The sequence below is a fragment of the Acanthaster planci genome, linkage group LG05, assembly GCF_054643075.1.
Source record: "Acanthaster planci isolate LZ-2023a linkage group LG05, COTS_SCS, whole genome shotgun sequence".
NCBI lineage: Eukaryota > Metazoa > Echinodermata > Asteroidea > Valvatida > Acanthasteridae > Acanthaster > Acanthaster planci.
The window spans coordinates 20,360,036-20,387,392 of record NC_141781.1 but is presented as its reverse complement, the minus strand read 5'-3'; the positions used below and the strand labels follow the sequence as shown (position 1 = coordinate 20,387,392).

The 27,357-nt window shown below is 41.9% G+C and overlaps 1 protein-coding gene and 3 long non-coding RNA genes across 9 annotated transcripts in view; 2 read left to right on the top strand and 2 right to left on the bottom strand.

The window, feature by feature from the left end:
- Nucleotides 1-15,370, top strand: part of LOC110990062 (uncharacterized) — a 49,543-nt gene extending 34,173 nt beyond the window's left edge. For all 3 annotated transcript variants that reach the window (XM_087137251.1, XM_087137252.1, XM_087137250.1), the window contains 6 exons: nucleotides 857-4,233; nucleotides 4,867-4,993; nucleotides 11,110-11,207; nucleotides 12,368-12,454; nucleotides 13,691-13,768; nucleotides 14,884-15,370. The gene's annotated coding sequence lies outside the window, so the exon portion shown is untranslated. The remainder of the gene's footprint in view (nucleotides 1-856; nucleotides 4,234-4,866; nucleotides 4,994-11,109; nucleotides 11,208-12,367; nucleotides 12,455-13,690; nucleotides 13,769-14,883) is intronic.
- On the bottom strand, nucleotides 13,906-16,507 carry LOC147799217 (uncharacterized). Its single transcript, XR_015425363.1, has 2 exons — nucleotides 16,124-16,507; nucleotides 13,906-15,113 (listed from the first exon to the last, which is right to left on the bottom strand). It is a non-coding gene; the product is annotated as an uncharacterized LOC147799217 (long non-coding RNA).
- A 1,432-nt stretch (nucleotides 16,508-17,939) lies between these two features.
- Nucleotides 17,940-20,125, top strand: LOC147799216 (uncharacterized). Its single transcript, XR_015425361.1, has 2 exons — nucleotides 17,940-18,341; nucleotides 19,186-20,125. It is a non-coding gene; the product is annotated as an uncharacterized LOC147799216 (long non-coding RNA).
- On the bottom strand, nucleotides 18,916-25,525 carry LOC147799215 (uncharacterized). 4 transcript variants are annotated; one of them, XR_015425359.1, is made up of 7 exons: nucleotides 25,418-25,525; nucleotides 24,745-24,815; nucleotides 24,439-24,536; nucleotides 22,907-23,816; nucleotides 21,195-21,328; nucleotides 20,265-20,343; nucleotides 18,916-19,419 (listed from the first exon to the last, which is right to left on the bottom strand). It is a non-coding gene; the product is annotated as an uncharacterized LOC147799215 (long non-coding RNA). The 4 variants fall into 4 exon arrangements; XR_015425360.1 differs by having other exon boundaries at nucleotides 24,439-24,533; XR_015425357.1 differs by having other exon boundaries at nucleotides 25,432-25,505.
- Nucleotides 25,526-27,357: the final 1,832 nt, after the last annotated feature.

Below are 27,357 nucleotides of genomic sequence, written 5' to 3'. Positions count from 1 at the left end.
AAGCCAACTGGTTAGGGGCCCTAGTTCCATTACCCTCCCCTACCTAGGCAGTACCTCCCATCACATCCAGTGCACCCTCCACCAGCATGGCATTCGAGTGTACCATGTACAGCACCCATGAAGGTACGGACCCTGCTGATGACCTCGCACAAGGACCGGGCCAACCCTCAGCACTAGCCAGGAGTGTACAAGATCCCCTGCCAATGTGGCAAAGTGTACATCGGCGAGACCGACAGGGACCTCCCCACCAGACTCAATGAACACAGCGCCCACGGCAGGAAAGGAGAAGTTGACAAGTCGGCCATTATCAAGCAGTCCTACCCTCAAGACCACCAGACCCTCGCCACGTCAGGGAAGCCATCAGAATCCTTATTAAGCACAACACAGTTTCCCCCCCCCAGACATCAGTATCAAAATCAATGACAGCTGGCACCCCATCCTCACATCCCCAGTCTGATGGATCTCCTCTACCCTAGGACATGTTTCTAGCCTATGGGTCTCCTGTATCTCCTGACAACCTTCCCAGTACTCCGCTCTCTAGACGGAGCTACCTTGCTGATCACCTAGCATCCCATGTTCGGGATGAGTGCCCTTGGTTGGACTTCAGACACCATACATGCTACCTCATCACTGGTGGACCCTCTGCAGTCTCCTGACGATGGACAGATCATTACTGTCCGAAACGTTGAGTATACCCTCCGGTTCTTTTCGGAACCACACAAACTCACAATTGAGATATCCCGGCACGCTGCTACCGCAAACGTTTTCTTAAATTGCCACCTTCACCACGAGAAGTTTCAAAGCTTCATGTACTACAACATCCTCTAAATTTCTTGCTGTTTTTCTTTTCCCCTAGGCTAAAAAACATCAGCGAGGTTGAAGAGGTCCCTGACAGCTCTGGTATGTGGCGGGCCTTCCCTTCAGATAAACGTGTTTTTTTAATATCAATTTGGGTTTGAAATTATCTTGAACTACCCACCCACCCACCCCCAGTTTCAACAAACAAATGGATTTCTTGTATTCAGTATTTTACCACACCACGACTGCACATAGAAATTCTTATTACCGTGCCTGTGAAGTGATGTTCATCTGGACATCAAAGCTCTTTTTTTCTACATCTATGGCTTTCTCCCCATGACTGTGCAACTTTGTACAGTGCTCTTGTTTGCAGCACTTCCCAGATAAAAGATGCAAAATGTTGATGTCAGATTTTTGTGTACATGAATAACGCACTGGTGCATCTTGAATGGGTTGCCTTCATGGACCAGGCATGGCTCTGTCAGCCCAGTAACGCTGCTGGAAATATGTACTTACAGACCTCAACATGAATAAAGAAATAAAAAAAAAGTGCCGTTACGGAAAGAGCTATCTGTTTTTGTGAAGTAACTCACACAAATGTTTCTGAAGTTTTTGGTGGTTTCATGTTTTCCAGTCAACAAAGTTGGGAATGTACGGTCCTCGCGGGGGTCAATGGCTCCCGGCAATTCCATGTCCTCACAGTTTCTAGCATTAGGAGCCAGTTTACCATGCACACTTCTCGTGCGCTTCCACCACACAATGTGCACAATGCAAGTTACTTAATTCCTGTTCGCGGGAATGCCTGCAGAGTTTGCGAAGTACCAATTTCGACAGTCTTTTATCTGTGACTCAATACATCCTCATCTGCAAAAGCATTTATGGAAAAACATTCACACAGTTTTAAATGTGTTCACTGTCAAATTGTTCATTGCACTGTATGTTGCATATAGCTCCATGGTTTTGTAGGGTTGCCTGGGTTTCAGTACCGATTGTATCAAGCTCAAAAGTTTCTATGTAGCCCTCTAACTGGCATCATGCAGAACACAGTAGCAAGTTTAGCTTGCTGTCCTAGTCTGAGATTCAAGTGGTTCAACAATCAAGTGGTTATCAACACCTGTGGTGTGAAAGTTGCATGAGCACAACTGGTACCCTGCTGATGAACGCGTGGCTGTAAGGTCTATTAAAAACCACTGTGACCTGTAGAGTTTCACACAATGTATGATGTGCATAGATCATTCACTCAGTAAATGGAAGTTGAAGAAGAGCATACGTAAATGCTGGCGCGGCACGTAGTGCAAGCCGAAAGAAATATTTCTCTTTCTTTTCTTCAGGAAAAGTGAAGTTCGATTTTCAGTTATTCACCTTGACCCGCCCACTTTTTCGAAAATCAAAATTGAAAAAATGTTGGAAAGTTTGAATGGTCCCTAAGACTTTTCGTTTGGAACAGGAAATAGATGTTTTTAGTTTGAAAATGCACAATTATTTACACAAAAAAATTACAAATTTTTAGGACTTCTATCAAGGGTGTATTTTTGTCTCTACAAAAAGAAATCAAGCATATTGTAAGTTGCTCCCTCCAAATGTAAACTGAGCCATGAAAAGTCATTCGTCCAAACAATTATTGAACTCTCAAATTCTGGAGGAAACGAAAAATGAATTAATATCGTACCATTTTACTGCTTGTAATTTCTTTTATGAAATTTCAAATTTTTGTGCCTTATTTTCTTCATGAAATTGTACGAATGTATTATCGTAAATGTACATCACAGACAAGAGGGGCATGGAAGAGACAAATGTAAATAATCACTTCGGTCCAAAACCTGTCGCCTTAAATTTCTTATTCAAATAAGCAAGTACCTGTACTGCCCATCATATTCCCAGAAAAGTTATAGCACGATAAACTAAAGAGGCGTACTACCAACATTTGTCAAATATTCTTTAAATTGAAAAATTCAGAGGACCTGACGTTTAAATCTTAGCAGAATCTTTCTCCAAGTTATGTGTTCAAGATTCAAGCAACAGTCGAATATATAGTGACTGGTACATGATATACAGCTGAACATTCGGAAGAGCAAATATAGAAATGGTTGCAAATATACGCTTTACCTAAAACTACTGAAGTACATGCAAGGTCTACATAATTGTGTGTATTCTGTGTCTTGGCATATTCAAATTTCTGTTTTGGTATTTAAATACATGCAAATAAGCTGTGCCCTCTGACCTTTTTGAAATTGCGCAATCCTAACCTTTAAATATAAGTTCCGACATTGAGAGGTCTACGGCCTGGTGGTTAGCTTGCTTGCTGCTAGGCCAGGGTACCCTGGTTCAAACCCTGAGTCCCCCTTGTGGCGGTCTCAGTTGTCTCCCGGTCTCAGTGGTCCCCCTTACCAAATATGGTAAAATACGTCATGCCATCTCTGTGCACAACAACGGGAAAGTCGTTTGTTTAATGTCCGGCTATTCAGGGGGGCCCGCTGAGACTGGGAGACAGCCACACCGGAAAAGGACTTCTTTTTTTTTTTTTTACTAAGTTTTTTAGCAAAATTGTGCATGCCCACTTGGATTTGAACCCAGGTTCTTTCTTGAAGGCAACACTTTCTTGAAAAAAAATGGGCTCGTTTCTAAATGTTTAACCTTCCATTGTTTGGACTTGGAATATTTTTTCAGCCAAACTCTGTACTGGAGGTGGGTAAGGGTGGAAGTCCTAGGGGCTGGAAGTCTGAGACCTGACAGGAAGGGTAGAGCGCATGGCTGAGGGTGGGGACTATCAGTATTGGAGTTGTGTTCCCGCCGTTCGAGCGCGAGAACGAGAAACCCATGTCAAGAACAGGCCGCCCGAACTCGACCACTGATTCCTTGCAAAACATTAAAATAAACGCGGCATTGCGTATTCTAACAGCTAAATAAAGTGCAGAAAAGTCCCAAATGCTTTCCCCGGACTCCATTCTACAAAATGTGAACTTCTGCTTGGAAAAGCCGGAGGGACAAAGTACCTGAAGGCGACAGAATAATCTGGCGGAAACATTTTCCAAGGGAGACACGTTTTCCTTTGAGCAGGGGGGACAGACGAGTTGTACATAAAAGAGGGCGCTATGTAGTTTTTCATCGTAGTTTTGAGACTCGGCAGGGGGCGCTCTACATGTATTTTCTAAACCTGCCTAGTTTAGGCCGATAGAGGGCGCTATATTCTATATCAACAGAGGGCGCTATATATTGAGTCAATAGAGGGCGCTATACATATCAATGAGATCAATCGAGGGCGCTGTTTGCACACGCGACATGTCAAACTCTATCTGTCTAGGCAGCTGGGCCAGTACAGTATGTAATGTATTTCAAGTTTTAGTTTTGAGAAAAACGAGCCCAAAATGTACTATTGATGCAGATTGCTCAAGAATGTAACAGTGACTTTAACCAGTATGTGGAGAAATTCTGTAGGTAAGATAAACAGTTTGCCCAGTGGGGAGGGCAAAATCGTGTGACCCGCATTATGAGCATGACCAGCCGATCAGTGCAGTGACCGTACCTCACGTAGTCCGATACTCGTGCATCATTGACTGAGCAACAACATGTTTGTGGATTATTTCATCATTCAGTCATTTACATTGCCTATCTACAGTATACTATTATACATGTACATGCAGGACTAGTCTAACTTGGACTCTACAAATTGGATTCTGGCTCCTTCCTCCATGATTCTGGTGAGCTCATGTGCTACACGTGCCAACTCGCATGCCAACATGGCCATACGCCAACATGACCAACATGACCAATTGACCAACTCAAGATCATTACGATTGTAACCCAAATTGTGCCATCACATGAGTACGACAGTACGTGTCAGGATGTGTGCCGTTACCCTTTCCCTCTATAAATGTTGGATTTGCAGAATATCCCACACATGAAAATACTCCCTTAAAATCCAATGGCTATGTAGTCGAGTGGAGGTTGTTCAACTTTCACATTATCCTTGCAGCGTCAAGGTACACGTAGGCTCCCTACGTGTTGTACACAGTATTGAAGTCATTTTTGAGAACGAAGCACTCACTTGAATTACATACCACTCACCAGGGGAAGACTGAGAATTTTCTAAGTCCAATGTGGGACCCGTACCCGGGGAGCGGCTACTCGGATTCAGGAATACGAAGTGGGTCTCGTGGAAGTGTGACTTGGTATCCATGGCTACGAGGTGGGCAAGGTGAGTGGCGGGGTATACCGCAATTGTGCCTTGGATTTTTCCCCCAAATTGACACCCACCCAGTCTGGTAGAATGTGTGCTGTTGTGTGTATTGATGCTTTGTAATGGCCAAACTGCAGTGTTCATGTATCAATGACAAGGCACCATGATAAAGTAAGTGGCTCAGTCTTGCATTTGCATTCCTTGATAAAACTGTATTTGTGACTTTTAATTTGAAAACTCCAGCAGGATTGTAGCTACGCCAGGCGGTGGGCAGGGCTGCCCAGCTCTACATGTAATCTCCACCAGGCACATTGGGTAATTTTGAGCCTGACAGCCTGGCGCATATTTCATTCCCCGAGTTCGTAAAATTTCTTTAAAATCTCAAACATTTCTCATGTATGTTCTATCAGTAGCAATTATAAGATATTTCTGTGTTTAATTCCTTATTTTTAACATTAAAAAACACTGAGGTACATGTACATGTAAGTGTAACAAGGTAAAATGGCACACTATGGAGAAATCGAAAAACAACAAAACAAAAAACTCTTAACTAAACCAAGGATCTTTGAGGAAAGGGTCGCAGGAAACTGAACCCAGGACTCAGACACCAATATTTGACTTCAAAAAAGGACAACAAAGAATTTATTGATGAAAAAGTACTGGAAAAAAATGCAAAAACCAAAACGAAAGGACTAAAGGACAAAGACTTTAACCAAAAGACTAAAAATTTCAAAAGGACTAAAAACCCAAATCAACACAGTGTGTAAAATGGACCTTAAGAGTTTACACTCGGACTTCAATCTGTAAAAAACAAGAGAAGTAAAGAACATACATGGAAGAAAAACAAAATCTCTTGTACATGAACTACATACTGGAGATGAGAGCAGGGATTAACATGTCATACAACTAAAATTGTGCACAGGCCTATGGGGCTCATTAAGTATTCAAATCCCCTGGCAAGTCCAAATAAACAATCAACTAAAGAAGAAAGGACAAAGAAAGGCATGTTCTGAGGCAAATGAATGGAAATCCTTATACATAACTAATATACCTACACCAAAAGATTAAGAAAGGTAAGGAAATATGAGAAAATCAAAGAAGTAGAGATCTAAAAGATGATTGATAGAAGCTTAGAGTGTGAGTGTTTTCTAGGCATTATAGCTAGACAAAATTAGGAAAACTTCAGTGATTCAGAAAACTAATACTCAGAAAGAAAATGGACAAACCTTGGCAAAACGTTTAGAAACTGGATAATATTGAGGAAAGAGGGAAAAATTGACTTTATACATGAATAAGAAAAGTTTAGAGACTCACCGCGGAAGTTCTTGCCGAAAAGGGTTCAAGCAGAAAACCAAACTCCAGTTAGGAGGAACAGTACATGTGAGGGTGACTGGTCTCTGCTGATCTGCTACACGGAGTGTAGCCAGACCAAATGGCAACTCTCTATGGGGGATGCTGAGTCTTAAACAAATAAACAGGGGGGCACACTACTAAAAAAGATAGAACTCCAAACTAAAGCTGAACGTTTTTAAAGGGGAACTACTTCTATGTAAAAACGTGTATTTACTGACATACTCATTTCTGGCTCTGCCACACTGGACTAAATAAGGCACCAATCCAGGCCTTGAAGTGAACGACGGCAGCCATATAACCACATACATCCCATCACATGAGACAAACTTCACATCCAGTTTTCCAAGTACTGTACATGTACAGCACTACACACACACATTGCATTTGGTGTGTACATGTACATGTATGACGTACAGACACACACAAAAGCTCAGCACCAGAGTGTCCCAATACTTTAAGCATTGATACCCCTGCTGTACCAATAAATATACGAGTTGGTCAGAGTACAAGCTAGTCAGTGTACGAGTTGGTCAGAGTACAAGCTAGTCAGTGTACGAGTTGGTCAGAGTACAAGCTAGTCAGTGTACGAGTTGGTCAGAGTACAAGCTAGTCAGTGTATGAGTTGGTCAGAGTACAGCCAGTCAGTGTAGGAGTTGGTCAAAGTACAAGCTAGTCAGTGTACGAGTTGGTCAGAGTACAAGCTAGTCAGTGTAGGAGTTGGACAAAGTACAAGCTAGTCAATGTAAGAGTTGGTAAAAGTGCAAGCTAGTCAGTGTACAAGTTGGTCAGAGTACAAGCTAGTCAGTGTACGAGTTGGTCAAAGTACAAGCTAGTCAGTGTATGAGTTGGTCAGAGTACAAGCTAGTCAGTGTACGAGTTGGTCAGAGTACAAGCTAGTTAGTGTACGAGTTGGTCAAAGTACAAGCTAGTCAGTGTAGGAGTTGGTCAGAGTACAAGCTAGTCAGTGTAGGAGTTGGTCAGAGTACAAGCTAGTCAGTGTAGGAGTTGGTCAGAGTACAAGCTAGTCAGTGTAGGAGTTGGTCAGAGTACAAGCTAGTCAGTGTACGAGTTGGTCAGAGAACAAGCTGGTCAGTGTACAGATTGGTCAGAGTACAAGCTAGTCAGTGTAGGAGTTGGTCAGAGTACAAGCTAGTCAGTGTACGAGTTGGTCAGAGTACAAGCTAGTCAGTGTACGAGTTGGTCAGAGTACAAACTAGTCAGTGTACAAGTTGGTCAGAGTACAAGCTAGTCAGTGTAGGAGTTGGTCAGAGTACAAGCAAGTCAGTGTACGAGTTGGTCAGAGTACAAGCTAGTCAGTGTAGGAGTTGGTCAGAGTACAAGCTAGTCAGTGTAGGAGTTGGTCAGAGTACAAGCTAGTCAGTGTACGAGTTGGTCAGAGTACAAGTTGGTCAGTGTACAGATTGGTCAGAGTACAAGCTAGTCAGTGTAGGAGTTGGTCAGAGTACAAGCTAGTCAGTGTACGAGTTGGTCAGAGTACAAGCTAGTCAGTGTACGAGTTGGTCAGAGTACAAACTAGTCAGTGTACAAGTTGGTCAGAGTACAAGCTAGTCAGTGTAGGAGTTGGTCACAGTACAAGCTAGTCAGTGTACGAGTTGGTCAGAGTACAAGCTAGTCAGTGTACGAGTTGGTCAGAGTACAAGCTAGTCAGTGTATGAGTTGGTCAGAGTACAGCCAGTCAGTGTAGGAGTTGGTCAAAGTACAAGCTAGTCAGTGTACGAGTTGGTCAGAGTACAAGCTAGTCAGTGTAGGAGTTGGACAAAGTACAAGCTAGTCAATGTAAGAGTTGGTAAAAGTGCAAGCTAGTCAGTGTACAAGTTGGTCAGAGTACAAGCTAGTCAGTGTACGAGTTGGTCAAAGTACAAGCTAGTCAGTGTATGAGTTGGTCAGAGTACAAGCTAGTCAGTGTACGAGTTGGTCAGAGTACAAGCTAGTTAGTGTACGAGTTGGTCAAAGTACAAGCTAGTCAGTGTAGGAGTTGGTCAGAGTACAAGCTAGTCAGTGTAGGAGTTGGTCAGAGTACAAGCTAGTCAGTGTAGGAGTTGGTCAGAGTACAAGCTAGTCAGTGTAGGAGTTGGTCAGAGTACAAGCTAGTCAGTGTACGAGTTGGTCAGAGAACAAGCTGGTCAGTGTACAGATTGGTCAGAGTACAAGCTAGTCAGTGTAGGAGTTGGTCAGAGTACAAGCTAGTCAGTGTACGAGTTGGTCAGAGTACAAGCTAGTCAGTGTACGAGTTGGTCAGAGTACAAACTAGTCAGTGTACAAGTTGGTCAGAGTACAAGCTAGTCAGTGTAGGAGTTGGTCAGAGTACAAGCAAGTCAGTGTACGAGTTGGTCAGAGTACAAGCTAGTCAGTGTAGGAGTTGGTCAGAGTACAAGCTAGTCAGTGTAGGAGTTGGTCAGAGTACAAGCTAGTCAGTGTACGAGTTGGTCAGAGAACAAGCTGGTCAGTGTACAGATTGGTCAGAGTACAAGCTAGTCAGTGTAGGAGTTGGTCAGAGAACAAGCTGGTCAGTGTACGAGTTGGTCAAAGTACAAGCTAGTCAGTGTAGGAATTGGTCAAAGTACAAGCTAGTCAATGTAAGAGTTGGTAAAAGTGCAAGCTAGTCAGTGTACAAGTTGGTCAGAGTACAAGCTAGTCAGTGTAGGAGTTGGTCAAAGTACAAGCTAGTCAGTGTACGAGTTGGTCAGAGTACATACTAGTCAGTGTACGAGTTGGTCAGAGTACAAGCTAGTCAGTGTAGGAGTTGGTCAGAGTACAAGCTAGTCAGTGTAGGAGTTGGTCAAAGTACAAGCTAGTCAGTGTACGAGTTGGTCAGAATACAAGCAAGTCAGTGTACGAGTTGGTCAGAGTACAAGCTAGTCAGTGTAGGAGTTGGTCACAGTACAAGCTAGTCAGTGAACGAGTTGGTCAGTGTACAGATTGGTCAGAGTACAAGCTAGTCAGTGTAGGAGTTGGTCAGAGAACAAGCTGGTCAGTGTACAGATTGGTTAGAGTACAAGCTAGTCAGTGTAGGAGTTGGTCAGAGTACAAGCTAGTCAGTGTAGGAGTTGGTCAGAGTACAAGCTAGTCAGTGTAGGAGTTGGTCAGAGTACAAGCAAGTCAGTGTACGAGTTGGTCAAAGTACAAGCTAGTCAGTGTACGAGTTGGTCTGAGTAAAAACTAGTCAGTGTAGGAGTTGGTCAAAGTACAAGCTAGTCAGTGTACGAGTTGGTCAGAGTACAAGCTAGTCAGTGTAGGAGTTGGTCAAAGTACAAGCTAGTCAGTGTACGAGTTGGTCTGAGTAAAAACTAGTCAGTGTACGAGTTGGTCAAAGTACAAGCTAGTCAGTGTACAAGTTGGTCAAAGTACAAGCTAGTCAGTGTACAAGTTGGTCAAAGTACAAGCTAGTCAGTGTAGGAGTTGGTCAGAGTAGAAGCTAGTCAGTGTAGGAGTTGGTCAAAGTACAATCTAGTCAGTGTACGAGTTGGTCAAAGTACAAGCTAGTCAGTGTAGTAGTTGGTCAAAGTACAAGCTAGTCAGTGTACGAGTTGGTCAAAGTACAAGCTAGTCAGTGTAGGAGTTGGTCAGAGTACAAGCTAGTCAGTGTAGGAGTTGGTCAGAGTACAAGCTAGTTAGTGTAGGAGTTGGTCAAAGTACAAGTTAGTCAGTGTACGAGTTGGTCAAAGTACAAGCTAGTCAGTGTACGAGTTGGTCAGAGTACAAGCTAGTCAGTGTAGGAGTTGGTCAAAGTACAAGCTAGTCAGTGTACAAGTTGGTCAAAGTACAAGTTAGTCAGTGTATGAGTTGGTCAAAGTACAATCTAGTCAGTGTACGAGTTGGTCAAAGTACAAGCTAGTCAGTGTAGGAGTTGGTCAAAGTACAAGCTAGTCAGTGTACGAGTTGGTCAAAGTACAAGCTAGTCAGTGTAGGAGTTGGTCAGAGTACAAGCTAGTCAGTGTAGGAGTTGGTCAGAGTACATGCTAGTTAGTGTAGGAGTTGGTCAAAGTACAAGCTAGTCAGTGTACGAGTTGGTCAAAGTACAAGCTAGTCAGTGTAGGAGTTGGTCAAAGTACAAGCTAGTCAGTGTACAAGTTGGTCAAAGTACAAGCTAGTCAGTGTAGGAGTTGGTCAAAGTCAAGTTAGTCAGTGTATGAGTTGGTCAAAGTACAAGCTAGTCAGTGTAGGAGTTGGTCAACGTACAAGCTAGTCAGTGTATGAGTTGGTCAAAGTACAAGCTAGTCAGTGTACAAGTTGGTCAGAGTACAAGCTAGTCAGTGTACGAGTTGGTTAGAGTACGAGCTAGTCAGTGTATGAATTGGTCAGTGTATGAGTTGACAAAACTGCATACGAGTTGGTCAGTGTACAAGTTGGCACGAGTTGACCTCTTGCCTTTAAAATTTTGACATAGTTGGGTGATAGTAGAATCCAAGTACCATTCATATACATGTACTTTTGCTTCCATTACAAAATTTCACTCAAAATATTTTGTTCCTTGTCGTACCCTGAATCAAAATTCTCAGAATTCACTTGCAAAACGGTCCTTAAACTGTTTAATCCACCCACCTTAGGATTCTATGGGTTGTGCATGCAGACGACTGTTTCCTGAGTGGCGCAACGTCCGGTGTTCAGCTCGAGGTAATCACAGCTTCTTAACGTTGCATTGCTCAGGAAACAGTTGTTGGTGTACGAGTGCACACCGATTCCTCAGGCTTAACTCTGAGTGGTCCACTCGGTTGGCGCCTCCTGACTGTTGGACATTCTCCCTGTCTTTTTGCCTTCAGTTTGAATAGCAGAAGAAGAAGAAGATGGCATCTTGGATTTCCAGCTCAGCAGTAGGAGAGTTTAGGATTTGAAGGGGAAATTTCTTTTCTTCCTAAATGTAAGTAAGCTTTAATGCCATCACAGGAATCTCTGATTCCCATTGAATCCTCTGATTTTCAGGTTTTAAAAGGCTTCAAAATCGGAACATTCGGATGTTTCGGGAGGAAAAATAAATCTTAAAAAGTATTGAAATTTTCTGTGGATTGTCTAAGCAGTTCACTCGTCCTCATCGTACATCGCACAACACAAACCACAAACGTGCTGGTTCTGCCCAAATTTTTTTGGCATGGTGGTTGTGGAAGTTGCAGGGGAAAAAGACAAATTCTGTTTCATGTTTCACTTACTGTCTTTTAAGTATTGTTCTAAATAACCTTTCCAGGTATAGCTAAAACCCAGAACCTTCCAGGAGCATTGTCCCTGGACCCCACCAGGGGCCCTAAGGCGGTCGCTGGACCCCACCCAGTAGGGGCTCGTCCCAAGGTGTTTGCATTGCATGTGCGATGGCCATTCTAATTTCTTTCTTTCCAATGTTGGCAGGTATGCAATTGCTTTTTGTGTGGAGAGTCCCCATTGCTAATGTCCCTTGAGAATGAGATTGAGACTTTTTTCCAAGCTCAAAAGTTAACACAATGTATATTGACGGTGCTACCAGCCCCTAAAAATTGTTTTCTGTACCTTTGGATCTCTACTTGTCTTGAAATTTTGAAGCAAATTTGAAGTAATGTTGCCAAAAACTTCCTTGATGCCAGCCATGTTTTTCTATGGATTATGCATAACGCACGCAAAACGGTCTTACCTACAACTGTTGCGTGTTATTGTTACATTTATTGATGGGATCTCAACAAAGTATCATCCGTACACACATAGAAAGGCCATACAACTGCCGTGGCTGACTGCATGACCCACAATCGAATTCTCCCTCTTGTCTATATGGTCACTTACACATTACAAACAGATGGTCAGTGGGGGACACCTGCCAGAACAGAAAAAATGGCACTGCTTAGGCTGCCTGGTTCGACCTAAACTCTGGTCAGCTTGCCGAATTCTAGTTAAAGCAGCCAGGTTGTGGTCAAAACCATTCTCTAAGTGGTCCATTGGTCTAGTGTAAAACCACCAAGATAGGTGAGCACGCTTCCTCAGAGCGAGACGGTCAACTGAAGACAATCATTCGTCCTAATCCAGGTATCCAGTTGATTTTATGTGTGTGCATCATCGCAGGTAAACCGTGTGGCAGATGACATCCTCTATTGCCATGGAGAGAGCTGCGCTTGCAGAGGTTACCAACCAAATTCCAAGTCAGGATAGGTACATGTACATGGAATATCAGTTTTTATAAGCATACTTTTCCCCCCCAAAATACCCAAAATTTTCAAGCATGTTTTCTCTTGTTAAGCGGGTAGAAAGATTCTTTCAATATCCATCTCATAAATCCATTTCAGTTACGACACCAAAAATGACTTCAGAAAGGTTGCACACTTTGATGAGTTTCCTTTATTCACCTCTATGATTTTAGTGGGCCCCCTTGTTAATGAACCCCTCAGTTTTTTTCTGCAGCAGACTTTAGGGCATGCATATATCAAAATGACCACAAACTACAAGTTCTTTTTAAATTTTAAGAAAACCCCCCTGTGAAGTTACAGCAGCCAAAAAAAGTTTTGTGGCCATCAACATTTTTGGTAAACATTAGTGTTTCCCAGCCTTCATTTACCGAAAAGAAGTGTAATAAAATTGTGATAAAAGTGCAGATGTTGGAATTCACCTTACAGGGTAATCATTTCAACTTACAATTATTCAAGTGAAGTTCAGTCTTTTATACCTTGGAACTGATTGGTCAATCCCATAGCAACCCCGGTGGGACATTTCCAAGATTTTCATCAGCACCTTCCATTAAAAAGTGTCTTTGACCAGAGCTGCATGTGTTCTTGTGCCAGTGTTCAATAATTGTGTACTTCATCATTAATGTGTGCGATTTGTTGATCAGCGTGGTTGACTTGTTGCAGTCTTTAGACCAAGTTGAGCGATGAGAAAAAATTCGGAGACTCTAAATGCTCTTATTTATGGAAAAAATACCCGGACTGTGTCCAGGGTTACTACCAACTCAGTTTTCCTGTATCTCCTATATTTGTGGCAGCTTTCGGTTGTATGACATATTTCCCTGAGATTTCAGAGTTCGGGGGATTCCTTCAACTTTACCCTTCCCCTGGTATGGAGAGATGTGCATTAAAAATGTTCTCTCCCTTGGTGGTGGAAAATGTTTAATCCCCCATCTCATAACATTTGACATTGTTAAAGGTACAAGATTTGAAATGCGAATGAGCTCAGACTTGTCCCAGCTTGTCTACTAGGCTTTTTTAACCTGAACACATGTGAGGACCTTAGAATTTTTTTGGCCTTTAAATAAATCAAACACATGAAACTACAGGTGTAGGTGTCTCATCCACTAAATTTGTACAAGGTAAAGCTCCTCAACCACACACCTCATTTGTTTTTCATTTCTAATTTTGGAATTGTTTCATATCTTTCATCTTTTTTTATATGCAGCAATGAAAAGTGACACATTCTTCACGTCGCAGAAACATCTGTGGAAGTTTTATTGGCCATCAGAGGTCACATGACAAGGTAAGGAATGATGCTCTTAAATTGTGCCACCTGCCTAGAGTCTGAATAATTTTATTGTTTAAAGCTTCAAACACATGGTACTGCACTCTTTAAGGCTGCTTAAACTTGCCTGAAAGCATAACAGAGCTGAGACATCATTTCAGACTTGTAATCAGAATTATTCCTGCTTTATTCTTGTAGATATAAAGGCAACAGTGCACTTTCTCAAAGGATTAGCTGTTCCTAATTTTAAGTAATCGACAAACTCACGAGGGAAGAACTTGGAGACGGACAATTTAATTTCAAAGTTTAGCTGGCAAAACTCCCCTTCTCAAATAATTGGATCAGGCTCAAGATTCATTTCAGTTTCAGGAAAAAAAGATTTCATTTCAACAAATACAAAAGTGACCTTGCGGCCCAAGGGCGGGAATCTCTCCTCGATCTTGGGGGGGGACATCAATTTACACTTTTTTGTGCACATCATGTTTATTATCTTATTCCATTTATAAGAACTCAAAAGGAAAAATTCTTGGTCCATATCCATCAATTCCTTAAGTATTTTGTTTGCTTAAAACATGGAGGGGACATTCAACATTGTGTCCCCATGCCAAATTCATGGGGGGACGTGTCCCCCCCGGGTTGCCGCCCATGTCGCGGCCTGAGGAAACTATTCCGTCCAACAAAAGCATAAAAGCACTAAGCAAGACATCGAAACGCAGTATCTTGTTTGGAATTTCAAAAGTGACGGAAATTCATCAAGACTATTAATAAATGTAACAGTGATAGGGTAACAGTTGCTGTTTGACTAGAAATTGGTGATTCTGGGTCTCATTAAAAGGAGCTGCCACTCTTGGAGTGCAATGTTCTTTCAAAAGAAACAACTGTTTTTTATCTTGTTTAAAATTTCAGAGTTTAATCAGCAAGTGTGTGCTTGCAAATAGCTAGGAATTCAGTCTGTACGTTTGGAGTTCATAGTGGAGTTCCATTTTCAATTTCTTCATTTTTAGATTATGAAATTGCAGAGTCCTGACATGGGTTTTGCCGAGAACCATTCACTTCAAATAGCTTGCAGTAGCTTTCACTTGGAGATTGCAGTTGGATACATTTAACACTTTCTCATTTGTTCCCTCTGGTAGCGTGCTCAGCTGGTTGGACCAAGTCATCTATGTCTGGTTGTTACAAGACAGAACCCAAGATGTCCCCAACAACCTTGGATTCCTTAGACGTTAGCTATTTGACCTTGTGACACAAGAAGTCTTCAGGCAGCTTCGTATGTCAGTTTGTCCCTCTCACGGCTTCAGCATCACAGACTTCAAGACTAGAGGAAGGCTGCAAATCTTCGACTGCAACTTTCTTCTGCTGTTGGCTAAGAATAGTGGGAAAAATGTTAAATTATGAATTCCACGTTCCAGAGCTGTTTATGTTCAGAAACACTTGGTGCATTTGTTTGCAAATTGAATTTGGAGAAAAGGGGACCTTTCTGTACAAGAATGGTGGTCTTTGAAATTAGAGACACATTGTTTAGCATTTTCCAACTGTTGTAGTTTTGTAATGAACAAATTTCACAGTGCTGGCATTGAGCCAGAGAGTTTGTAATAAAACAGTGAAAGTGGTTGAATTTGATATCAAGTGTCTTCAATTCATTGTACTGTATTTTATGGCTATTTCGGTAAGAGTCCCATTTACGGACATCAATAATTTTCCCTTTGGGTAGTTTGTTAGCCATACAACAATGATAATGTGTCGCAACAGTCTTTTCCAACAGTGACACTGTTGAAGCATGTACTTTTATTTGGAAAATACTAAGATTTTTTCAGCCCTTTCTCATACTCATAGGGTTTTGCACAGGGTATCGACATTAAGTGACGTCCGCATAGGGAACTCTACACCATTTATTTTGATATAAATTGATCCTTGGCAGAATTATTTTTAAGGTTAATTTAATAGCTACCTATTTTGATTTTAGGGGGGGACTTATTCTAAGGGAAATTGAAATTAGTAAGGCTTTAAGGGGAATGCTACCAAAATGAAAGTGCGAACTGCGCATGATATTTGTACGGTCAGGATTAATGTAATCTACCAAAACAGCATTTGTATCAAGACTGGGATTAGGAATTCCTCCATGCTAAGACCGAAAACTTTAACCCTCCTATGCTAAGATGCATTCTTGACACAGTTGTCATATCAGTCAAATTTCCCATACGTGTCTGTGTACTGGGGGAAATCAATTGGAAGGCATTTCTGACTGTTTTTGATGGTTAAAACAGGAGGGTTAAGGAAGAAATTGTGCCACTCCAGTAGAATGATTCGTCATACACATTGATATTTTTCAAGGAATGTGCCGTATACGAAGCTGAAATACCCCCAGTTTCTTACCTTTTATGCCGTGGGTATGCTTGTTGACACTGACGACAGAGCCATGGAGGGATGAAACATATGAAGAAATAGCAACAGTGGCAGGTTTAGGGTCGACGACAAAGTAGAAATGCCTATGATGTAGAAAGTAGCCAGAGCGTCTGATAGTGTAATGTCTCTCGGCTGAAAACCCGACTACAAATGACAAAAATTAATATGGCCATGGATAAGCTATGACATAAAACAAACCACGTGCGGGCAGGGAGCCAATAGGAATAGAAGGGGGAGGTGTGGCGAGAAGGGAATTTGGGGGAACAGGAAACGTTCCATGGACTAGACTGCACGGGGATACAAGTCAGAGTTAGAGGCGAATACAAGGCGTTTAAAATCTGGGCCCTCATTGCATACACGTTAAAAGAACGGTACTTTGGCTGAGAAAGAGACCAATTCTTTTGTTGGATTCTTTTGTTCAGTCTCCCCTTAACAATAAAAAGATTCGAGGCTTGGGAGAGGATTAGACGCCGCTATCTTTCGTTACGCTTGAGTGAACAACAATGGGGAGAATTGAAGCAGAAAATCTCGAAAAACTCGCCTTTAAAAGCATTTCAGGCAACAAAATGATACTTTTTGCAGAGGAAATTACATAACAAATCTAACTATAGTTTCAAAATTCCAAAATTCGCCCGAATAAAAAAGTTGGCTTTTCAGGGCTGGCTGGTTCCACGCTAAAACTTTCTCCCATCCAACGTTGGTGGCGCTATAACATTGAAAGTCCACCTTAGTTCGAGAGCATGCAGTGAAGCTGTACATGTTTACGTGTGTATATCAGCATACGATGTGCTGTCGAGAAAACAAATTCGCAGTTTCATTTTTAAACTTTCATATGAAATTTTCAAATAGATATTATCTTTTTATACACATTTTCCCATTTTTTTTATATTTTTCATTTTTACATTTTTCCTCGAGAATCAAACCAAACATTTCTCGGAGGCTCTGTAGTACTTACTTTCCGACAATGTTCATCCCCTGCCACCCGGTTTCAATCTCTGTTTTTAAAAATCCTAAACATTCTATCCTTGTATATTTTCCATGAACAAAATCCTTTCTAATTCATCGGTCACACTTTCGAATATTATTTGTTCCTTTTCCTAACGGGCAAAGCCTTTTTGCTATTTTTAAGTAATATACACGGCATTTTATACCACGCGATACTGGTTCCCGCCTATGCAAGCCAAACATCACGCAAAAACGGGCAACCAGCTTTTTGGACCGTAAGCAAAATCCGAATTGGACCGCCGATATGGCCATTTCTGTACACGGCCGATTGTGCACACGTATATACAGCTCAGCGAGCTACAAAATTGGCCATTTCGACGTTTCCACCAGACATGCGCATTGTGCACAACCGTATGGCGTGAGCTGTACTACAGAAACAGCCATATCGGTGTTTCCCATTGCTACGTGCGTAATGCACGGCCCAGGCGCCGTGGACTTTCAATGTTATAGCGCCACCATCGGGGGGTGGGAGAAAGTTTTAGCGTGGAACCAGCCAGTCTTGAAAAGCCAACTTTTTCATTCGGGAGAATTTTGAAATTTTGAAACTATAGTTAGATTTATTATGTAATTTCCTCTGCAAAAAGTATCATTTTGTTGCCAAAGATGCTTTTAAAGGCGAGTTTTTCGAGATTTTCTGCTTCAATTCTCCCCGTTGTTGTTCACTCAAGCGTAACGAAAGATAGTGGCGTCTAATCCTCTCCCAAGCCTCGAATGTTTTTATTGTTCAGGGGAGACTGGACAAAGGAACCCAACAAAAGAATTGGTCTCTTTCTCAGCCAAAGTACCGTTTTTTTTAACGTGTGTGCAATGGGGGCCAAGCTTTTGAACGCCTTGTATTCGCCTCTAACTTTGACTTGTATTCCCCGTGCAGTCTAAGGAAGGTGTCCTGTCCCTCAAAATTCCTTTCTCGCCACACCTCCCCCTTCTATTCCTATTGGCTCCCTGCTCACACGTGGTTTGTTTTATGTCATCGCTTATCCATATTAATTCTTGTCATTTGTAGTCGGGTCTTTAGCCGAGAGGTATCGCATGATCAGTTGCTCTAGCTACTTCCAACATGACGGGCATTTCCACCGTGTCGTCGACCCTAAACCTGCCATGCTTATTGCCGTTACTTCTAATTTTGTTATTCCTCCATGGTTATGTCGTCAGCTTTCATCAAACGGACCCTCTGCACAAGAAGGTAAGAACTTGAGCATCGTATACGGCCCATGAGTATGGCGATTCATTCGACTGTAGTGTGGCACAATTTTGCCCTTCTCGGTCTTGGCGTGAAGGAATTGCTAATATGAGTCTTGGCTTAAATACCAATTGGGCAGATTACATTGACATCCTAGCTGTGCACATATCATGCTTGCTTTAATTTTGGTACCATTCCCCTTTAAATTTTAAAGCTTTGTTAATTACAATTTCCCTTCGACCAGGTTTCCCAATAAAATTCATCAATAGTCCATAGCGGAGAGTTCCATACACGGACATCACTCATCTTTTGCACAAGCCTTAGCCATAGCCATATGACACTGGTCTGAAAAATGTCAAGTATTTTCCAAGTAAATGTTTTGATATTTTCCCTGCTAAATTTGACTTTTTAAAGACATTTTCTCGCTTTCTGGTGGGAGATACACCACTTACAGGGAAAAGTGAATGTCTATGTTGGGACCCTTACTGTTGATAGTCATTTTATTAGCTTCCAGAATAAATGCTCTTAAGGGTCATTCTTTTTATATCAAAATAAATGGCCATAAAAGACAGTACAATTTAAGTGAAGAGCCTTGATATCAAACAAATCCACTTTCCCTGTTTTATTGCAAAATATGTGGCCAAATGCCAGCCCTTTGAAATTAACTACAAACCTACATAACAGTTTGAAAAGTTATCAGAACAATGTTTGTGTCTCTGATTCCAAAGACCGCCATTGATACAGAGAAAGGCGGCCTTTTCTCCTGTAAATAATGGACCAAGCATTTCAGAATAATTATTTGCTGAACTTGAAATTCATAAGATACAATTTGTCCCATTATTCTTAGCCAACGGCAGAAGAAAATTGCAGTCAAAGATTTGGAGCCTTGCTCTAGTCTTGAAGTCTGTGATGTTGAAGCTGTGAGAGGGACCAACTGATGTATGGAGCCGACTTAAGACATCTTGAGTCACAGGGTCAACCAACTAACATCTAAGGAATCCAAGGCTGCTAGGCACATCTTGCGTTCAGTCTTGTAACCACACATCGATGACTTGGTCCAACCTGCCAACGGTGCACGTTACTAGAAAGAGCAAATGAAGAAAATAAATACATTAATTTAATCATTTAACACTTAGTTATTCAATTGCAATCTCCAAGTGGAAGCTACTACAAAGCTAATATTTGCAGTCAATGATTCTCCAGAAAACTTGACCTGGACTTCACAATTTAAAAGTTAAAATGAGGAAAATTGGAAGCATCTACAGGTCAAACTGACTTTCTAGCCATTCCTGAAGCACATGAATTCCTGGTTAATGTATGAACTACTATGCAAAATAGAACCAGTATTGTTTTGGAAAGCCTGTAGCACTCAAGGTGTGGTAAATCTCTAATTCTCATCCAACAACCTTATCCAAAAGCCTTCCTGGTAAAAAATTTATTAAGAGTCCCTTCCAAACAAGACACTGCATTTCAAATGTTTCTCTGCTCTTTATTGAACAGAATTTTTCTCCGAACTGCCAGATCACTTTTTGTATTTGTTGAAATGAAATTCATGTCTTTTTATGAAATTGAAATAGAAAACGTTTTTGCCACATCCATTTATCTGAAAAGGGGAATTTTTTCAGCTGAACTTTGAAATAAAGTATTAAGTATCCAAGTTTTTCCCTTGTGAGTTAGATTACTTCTTAAATGCCGAATCTGTTGATGCTTAGCGAAAGGGCACTATTGTTGATCTCAATTTACATTCACAAGAATTAAAGCAGGAATAATTCCGATTACAAATCTGATATTATGTTGTCACAGCGCCGTGTTTTCAGGCAAATTTATGCACACTGGAGTAACTTTCACGAGTGCAGTGTTCGAAGCTTTCAAAAGATAAAATCCAGACTTTAGGCAGCTAACACAATTTCAGAGCATCATTTTTACCTTGTCAAGTGATCTCTGATAGCCAATAAAACTTCCACAGGAGTTTCAGTGATGCGAAGAAAGTGTCACCTCTTCATCGCTGCTTATAACAAACATGAAAAAAAATGAAACCATTCCAAAATTAGAAAAAAGTGTAGTGTGCGGTTGAGGAACTTCACCTTGAACAAATTTAGTGGATGAAAAACCAGTGACATGTTTTGGGTTTATTCAAAAGGCAGAAAAATTCTTGGGTCCTCACAAGGTTGTAAAAGCCTAGTCAACGAGCATGGACAAGGCTGAGCCCACTTACATTTGAAATCTTGTACCTTTTACAATATTAAATGTTGTGAGAAATGGGTATTCAACATTCACAGTTACCACGGGAGAGAAGACTTAAAGGACATCTTCCTAGACCAGGCAAACTTGAAAAAATACCCACAATGGGAGGGACAAAGTTAAAGAAATCCCCACACCAGAGGAGGGTAAGGGGCAAAGTTGAAGAAATTCCACCACCACAGGAAGGACAAAATTCAAGACAACCCCACACCAGGGTGGGGGATTGTTGGAATTGACCCCCACATCAAGGGGGAAAATTGAACACAAATTCTTAAATCTAAGGGAAGACCAGCCTCTAGAAGTGTCAAGGAAACACAGCAATGTTAAGTGCAACTCAAAGCTGCCAAGAATATAGGAGATACTGAGTGGGTAATTAACCTGTGACACAGTCCAGGTTTTACTTCGATAAATAAGAGCATTTAGAGTCTCAGAATTTCTTTCATTGCTCAACTTGGGGAATGACTGTAAAAAGTCAAACAAACGAACTCTGCATGTAGCCAATGTTTGGCATGCACCAAGGATTATCCACAACGAACACAAGGCCATAACCCGATTGCCATCCCTTCCCCCATCCAGCCTTGCTAAAAGCCAGCATCTGAAACACAGGACTCTTACCTGTGCTAGCTGATGATGTAACCCGAATCTTCACTTTGGAGATTTCATCACTGGTCAGTCAATTCACACTACATCGTTAGTCGGCCTCTACGTACGCAGCCATAGCAGTACATTCACCTGAGCCCTTCCCAAATCTAAACCCCGGAGGAATGACACAAAGTGAAAAGAAAAGGTCACCTCCAATTTTCCAGTCATACTGTAATAAAGATCCCCCCCCCAATGAGCCAAACATCCAAGTTTTCACCCATCAAAGCACAAACTCTTCATCCATAAAACCATACAGTGCTGGGCAGTGCAGGAAGTAACAGGCTGGGTGGGGTTAGGGCTCACTTTCATGGTGCTTCTTAACAGAAGAAAAGTCATGCTAACTTTAGCAGAAACATTTGCGAAGATTAAGCACTATTTCATCGCCGTATTTGGTGTGGTTTTGCCAAAAGCCGCACGCGCAGAGAGATTTCTATTGCTTACTGCTTTATACGGTCTTCTTGAAATATGCAGAGTCTCTGTAAGCGTGAAATCGTGTGCTAAGTAGTGCCGTGAAATTGGGCCCTGATTGTTACCCGAAAGGTTTCTAGGAAATCTGAAAAACAAATTCAGAGACCTTTCCTGCACTTTCCAGAACTAAAATATGACAACTTCCATGATATTTAATGCCACTCTGCACAGAAAATTTGTTTGGTATTATGACTGGGAAGACTGCCATAGCCACTACTGGCAAGGATGGCCTGTAAATTTACTGTATGAAATTTCATTACCACATCAAAAGTGGCTCATCAAAAATAACCCTTGTATGATTTTGATTTCCATGACTTTTCCTTAGATCAATTTTCCAGGAGTTTTTCATGACTTTCCGGGGACAATTTTTTCCCAGGATTTCCCATGACTGTGGGAACTCTGTACAAGGATAAATGGGTTAAAAGTACTGTGCAGTCCGTCATTTGCAGTTATCCAAATGGTCATCATGAAGAAATAATGATTTCAAGCAGGCCCCTTCTCAAATTTTGGGAAAATTGCCCTTAGAAATGGACGCAAGCATTGACATGATACACAGACACTTGCGGTTTCCATAATTCATCGGTTCAGTGGGTGACAATGTGAGTTTTGCATTCGACTGAACTTGAGAATGTATGCTGGATTCAGACACCAATTTAAAACACGACTCAGCAACTTTTGATCTGAAATCTAAGTCTTAGCATAAAGTTCGCAGAATATGGAGCATTCATCATTAAGCTGAATTTTCATCAGGGCTGTTTTTGCATACCCTTCTTTAGATTTTGGGTTATTTTGTTGCGGCGTGGGTAAGGCAAGTGCTGGGTGCCTGGTTATTATGTTAGATGGGATCCAAGTACCCCAGCATGAATTGTGGCCACACAGAGCCGGGAATGTGCAGTGTGCGACCCAGCAAACTTGGCAGATAAGGCCTGGTGACCTTGCTACTGGCACATGTCTGCGGTTGCTGTTGACAAAATTGGAAAAAACCCGACAGCCAGGCAGGATGCGGTAAAAATATCCCACCGTCGAGGAGTTAAGCTGAAACTTCATCGGGTTTGTTCTTGCGTACCCTTCTTTAGATTTTGGGTAATTTTGTGGCCTCAAAGGAACATAATGCACAAAGGACAAATGATGGACTGTACCTTTAAACAAATTGTTGTGAGAACCTAAATCATGACTTGTATTCTTGTATTTCTGAGAGAAAACAAGAGATGGCTTACTCTACTGGGGCACTGATGCCAGAAGATGAGCCCACAGGCAGGGGACCAACCACGCTGCTATCACCTTACTCTATCAGGGCAGTGATGCCAGAAGATGAGCCCACAGGCAGGGGACCAACCACACTGCTATCACCTTACTCTATCAGGGCAGTGATGCCAGAAGATGAGCCCACAGGCAGGGGACCAACCATGCTACTACTGGCTTACTCTATCAGGGCAGTGATGCCAGAAGATGAGCCCATAGGCAGGGGACCAACCACACTGCTATCACCTTACTCTATCAGGGTAGTGATGTTAGAAGATGAGCCCACAGGCAGGGGACCAACCACACTGCTATCACCTTACTCTATCAGGGCAGTGATGTTAGAAGATGAGCCCACAGGCAGAGGACCAACCACACTGCTATCACCTTACTCTATCAGGGCAGTGATGTTAGAAGATGAGCCCACAGGCAGGGGACCAACCACGTTGCTATTGCCTTACTATCAGGGCACTGATGCAAGAAGATGAGCCCCGCATAGGCAGGGGACCAACCACACTGCTATCACCTTATACTCTGTCAGGGCAGTGATGCCAGAAGATGAGCCCAAAGGCAGGGGACCAACCACGTTGCGTTGCTATCACCTTACTCTATCAGGGCACTGATGCCAGAAGATGAGCCCACAGACAGGGGACCAACCACACTGCTATCACCTTACTCTGTCAGGGCAGTGATGCCAGAAGATGAGCCCACAGGCAGGGGACCAACCATGCTGCTATCACCTTACTCTGTCAGGGCAGTGATGCCAGAAGATGAGCCCACAGGCAGGGGACCAGCCACGCTGCTATCACCTTACTCTATCAGGGCAGTGATGCCAGAAGATGAGCCCACAGGCAGGGGACCAACCACGCTGCTATCGCCCTTTAACACCTGATAAAAATACAACAACAGAAAGACATCCTATAGCAGTTATGTCTGTCTGCGTAGTTATAGAGATGTGGATTTTAAGGCAATATCTCAGCCAACTGGCAAATGTACAAACAGAAGAAGGTACCCAGTATAACTTCTTTCTGACTCCTGTGCGAACGTGAAATCTGTGACTATGTGAGTGGAGATTTCTCAAGGAACCTCTCAACTCCATCTTAAAGGAGCCAGGGTGGGGGCCCTTAACATATAAATGTATTCTGATATCAAGGCAGTATTTCTTTGTGGTCATTCTGGCACCATTGTTGTGAAAGTCCCGCTTATTCTTCTAGACCAGCACTCTTTTTTCTGAGAAGGTTCAACCCAAAATGTATACTTTTCAATGGCCGTGCTCAATGAATGTGGGCTTGCACGTGTAACCTTCAACTTAAAATAAGCGTGACAAAACCCTTACGGCAGATCGAGTCAAAACCTCATGTTTGTACTGAGTCTGAATCAAATTGGGCATGGGACAGCTGAGTTCTGGGGGAGGGGGGCAGAATGCCCCACCCCACAGGAACTGGACAGCCTAGTTCTTGAGGGTATTTGATTCTAAACAAAAATGACTGAAAAGTGACAGCTTGTCTACCTGCTGCTTTCCCCGTCCACTGTACTTGTTCCTCATCACTGTCAGAGTGGCTGTCACTTCGGTCCCCACTGGAACTTGAATTTTTCCTGCGCTTGCTTCTTTAAAACAAAAAAAGAGATAAAAACAGATGTCATCACAGACCAGTGACTTCGTCACAAAAATAACAAACGAACACAAAAAATGTAAGGACTATCTTTCCTTAGCAGACAGCTGCATTGAATTTTTCAAGTTTGTTGGACACTGAAAGTCACAATCCAAAGGATTTGTGTAGAATTTTTCATGTTGTTTCTGTTATCGAGAACCTACCTTCACTGTCTGTGCTACGGCTGACGTCAGAGTCATCTTCATCATAATCTGTGAGGCCAAACTCCTCCGAGCTAACAAAGTAAAGACAAAGTAATGAAATGACTATTTAAGCAGCAAGACATCAATCAAAATTTGTTTTCTACCATCCTCACCTCTCATTCCTCAATGAACCACAGACATCTGCATTCTCTTATGGCCGTACGTCATGTGACAAACACAGATACAGCGTATTCACGTAAAATTAAATGTCAAGTTATGTTGCTTTGGATACCAGTCCCGATAATTCTGACTTCAGCTCAGCTCGTTCATGACAGATAGAGACGTCTGGGAAATCTGTGGTCAGGGAACCACTGAAAGCAACACATGCAAACTAGCAAAATAAAAGCTCTAGCTCATTTCGAAACTGACATCTATTCCCCTCACACTTACGTGTATCACATATTGGCAAAGCACTTTTCAAAACCCCATAGCATTACGACACCATGTAAACCAATTGCATTCACAGTCGACTAGTCACACGGAGTAGTGACTTTGAGTTCTCGAAGTCGAAGAACACCATGCCCACATGTATCCCGGATAAACTTGTTCCAATATCAATCGGGACAGGGCCCAGTACATTGCGAAGGAGTATACGTCGGGCCCTATTTACGGGGCTACTGAACAATTAGCTTACCTTTACAAACATACCAAAGAATGTGTCAAATCTTGTGTTCAGTTTCTGATTTAAAATTTCATGCATGCAGCGGTGATTGCACGTGATATACCAATTTTCCAATAACGCCCTCTTGTGACAAAAATTAGTAAGCGACCAATATTTAGCGCCCTCTATTGAAAAATATTATGGCGCCCTCTGTTGAATCAATTGTGAAAACGAGTAGCGCCCTCTATACAGCAAAATAGCAAGATGGCAATTTTCAATAGCGCCCTCTGTTGGCTAGCAGTTGACCAATGTCAACTTATAGGCAACAGCGCCCCCATAACTTCACTGAAATGGGTACACTTTTGAGTATGGCGCCCTCTTACGAAATGTTAAAAGTTTGTTCTATTTTTTTCAATGGCTCCCCTCTATATTGACCTGATGATCGCCAGTAATCTGTGACTTTTTCCAGTAGAAAATGCAAATATGATAGTAAAAGGCTTCCATCAACAAACACACAAAAAACACGAGTCCGAAAAGCAGACTCCCAGCTCTTGAAAATTTAACCAAAGCTTCTAAAAGCAACTGTCAAGGTATCCACTTCGTGTAATGCTGAGTAAAAGCAATCCATTATTTGGGTCATGAACCAAAGTGTTTAATAAAAGAAATACCTGGTTTAAACAGGATCACTTTTAATCTGCAACACCTTTGCGACACACGTCTGTCATTACATCCTCCAATTAATGTTCAAGGGCAAACTAAACCTGACAATATTTTACAAACCAACCATTATAATTCTTACAATAATTTCTTTTCTTAGACCAAACAGAACGCCTTCAAATTTCGAAGGTCATTCACAGTGAATTTAAAAACCATGTGAAAAATAACGAAAGTCGAAAGGCTCAATTAACAACCGGCAAGCCGACGTTACTGGGGTTTCTAGAACAAAAGTCACCGTCTGGTCTTTCTCATTTTAGGTGGGTTTTTGCCAATAACACTTTTTAATTCACACAAAATAAATTCACCCCCAAAAGCGGATATTTCTGATAAAGCCTGATTGCGTTTTTAACGGCTTACTTTCTTAGGCAATGGGGACTGTTTTTCAACTCTGCGCTCGGTTGGGATATCCTAATCTTTTCTTCCCACAACGTTACCCCTCCATTTTGTTCGGCTAGCAGTCTCATTTTTTATGCTGGAGTTCTAACAAACCCAAGCTCTCCAATTTCAATGCAGTTTTACGAGTACCTTATTTGGAAACTGTTGGAAGCTTATACATTTATGGAAAACAGATTACGGATTTACCATTTTGTAATTGTTGGGAAATTTCCAAAAATGCTCTAAATTAAAATTCAGTGATTCCTGCTGATTACGGATGACGTAGACTTGTTGGCCATCATACCGCTTAGGAAAACATGTTTTCTCTGATTTTTTTTTATGTTCAAGTTAATATGGAAACAACCAAATCAAATGAAGTGTATTTTGTTTTCAGAGCTCAACTATAACAAGCTAAAAAGGACTTTTTTCTGTTCATGCCAAGTTGGGAATTCTGAATGTTAACATGCAGAATTCGAAGAAAACAGAGAAAACGAGGGGGACCCTTGCCCTGTGTCCGCAGTGGATAAACCCATGTGCTTGCCAAACAGAGCATGTAGCCATATTGTTTGAAGCCTCCTCGGTCCTCGACGCCTTATTCCTTGTCTCCTCTTTTCCCTCTCGCTTAATTATTCGTTTAGAGTTCCTGAAGTCTTTTCTTTTAAAAATGTTTGAAACTTGTATGTCAGTTTGCTTCATTTTCAAGAATGTATGCTTATCAACAGAACACAGATGTGTTAGACATTTAGGCTGTTTGAAGTACAAAGTGTTTGATATTATTCCTGCATTCCACAAATAGATTTTGGACATCGGGGCGGATCCAGGAATATTGGTGGGGGGGCTGCAGTAGGCTTGATTATTTGTTTGTCTCATTTTTGCGGACA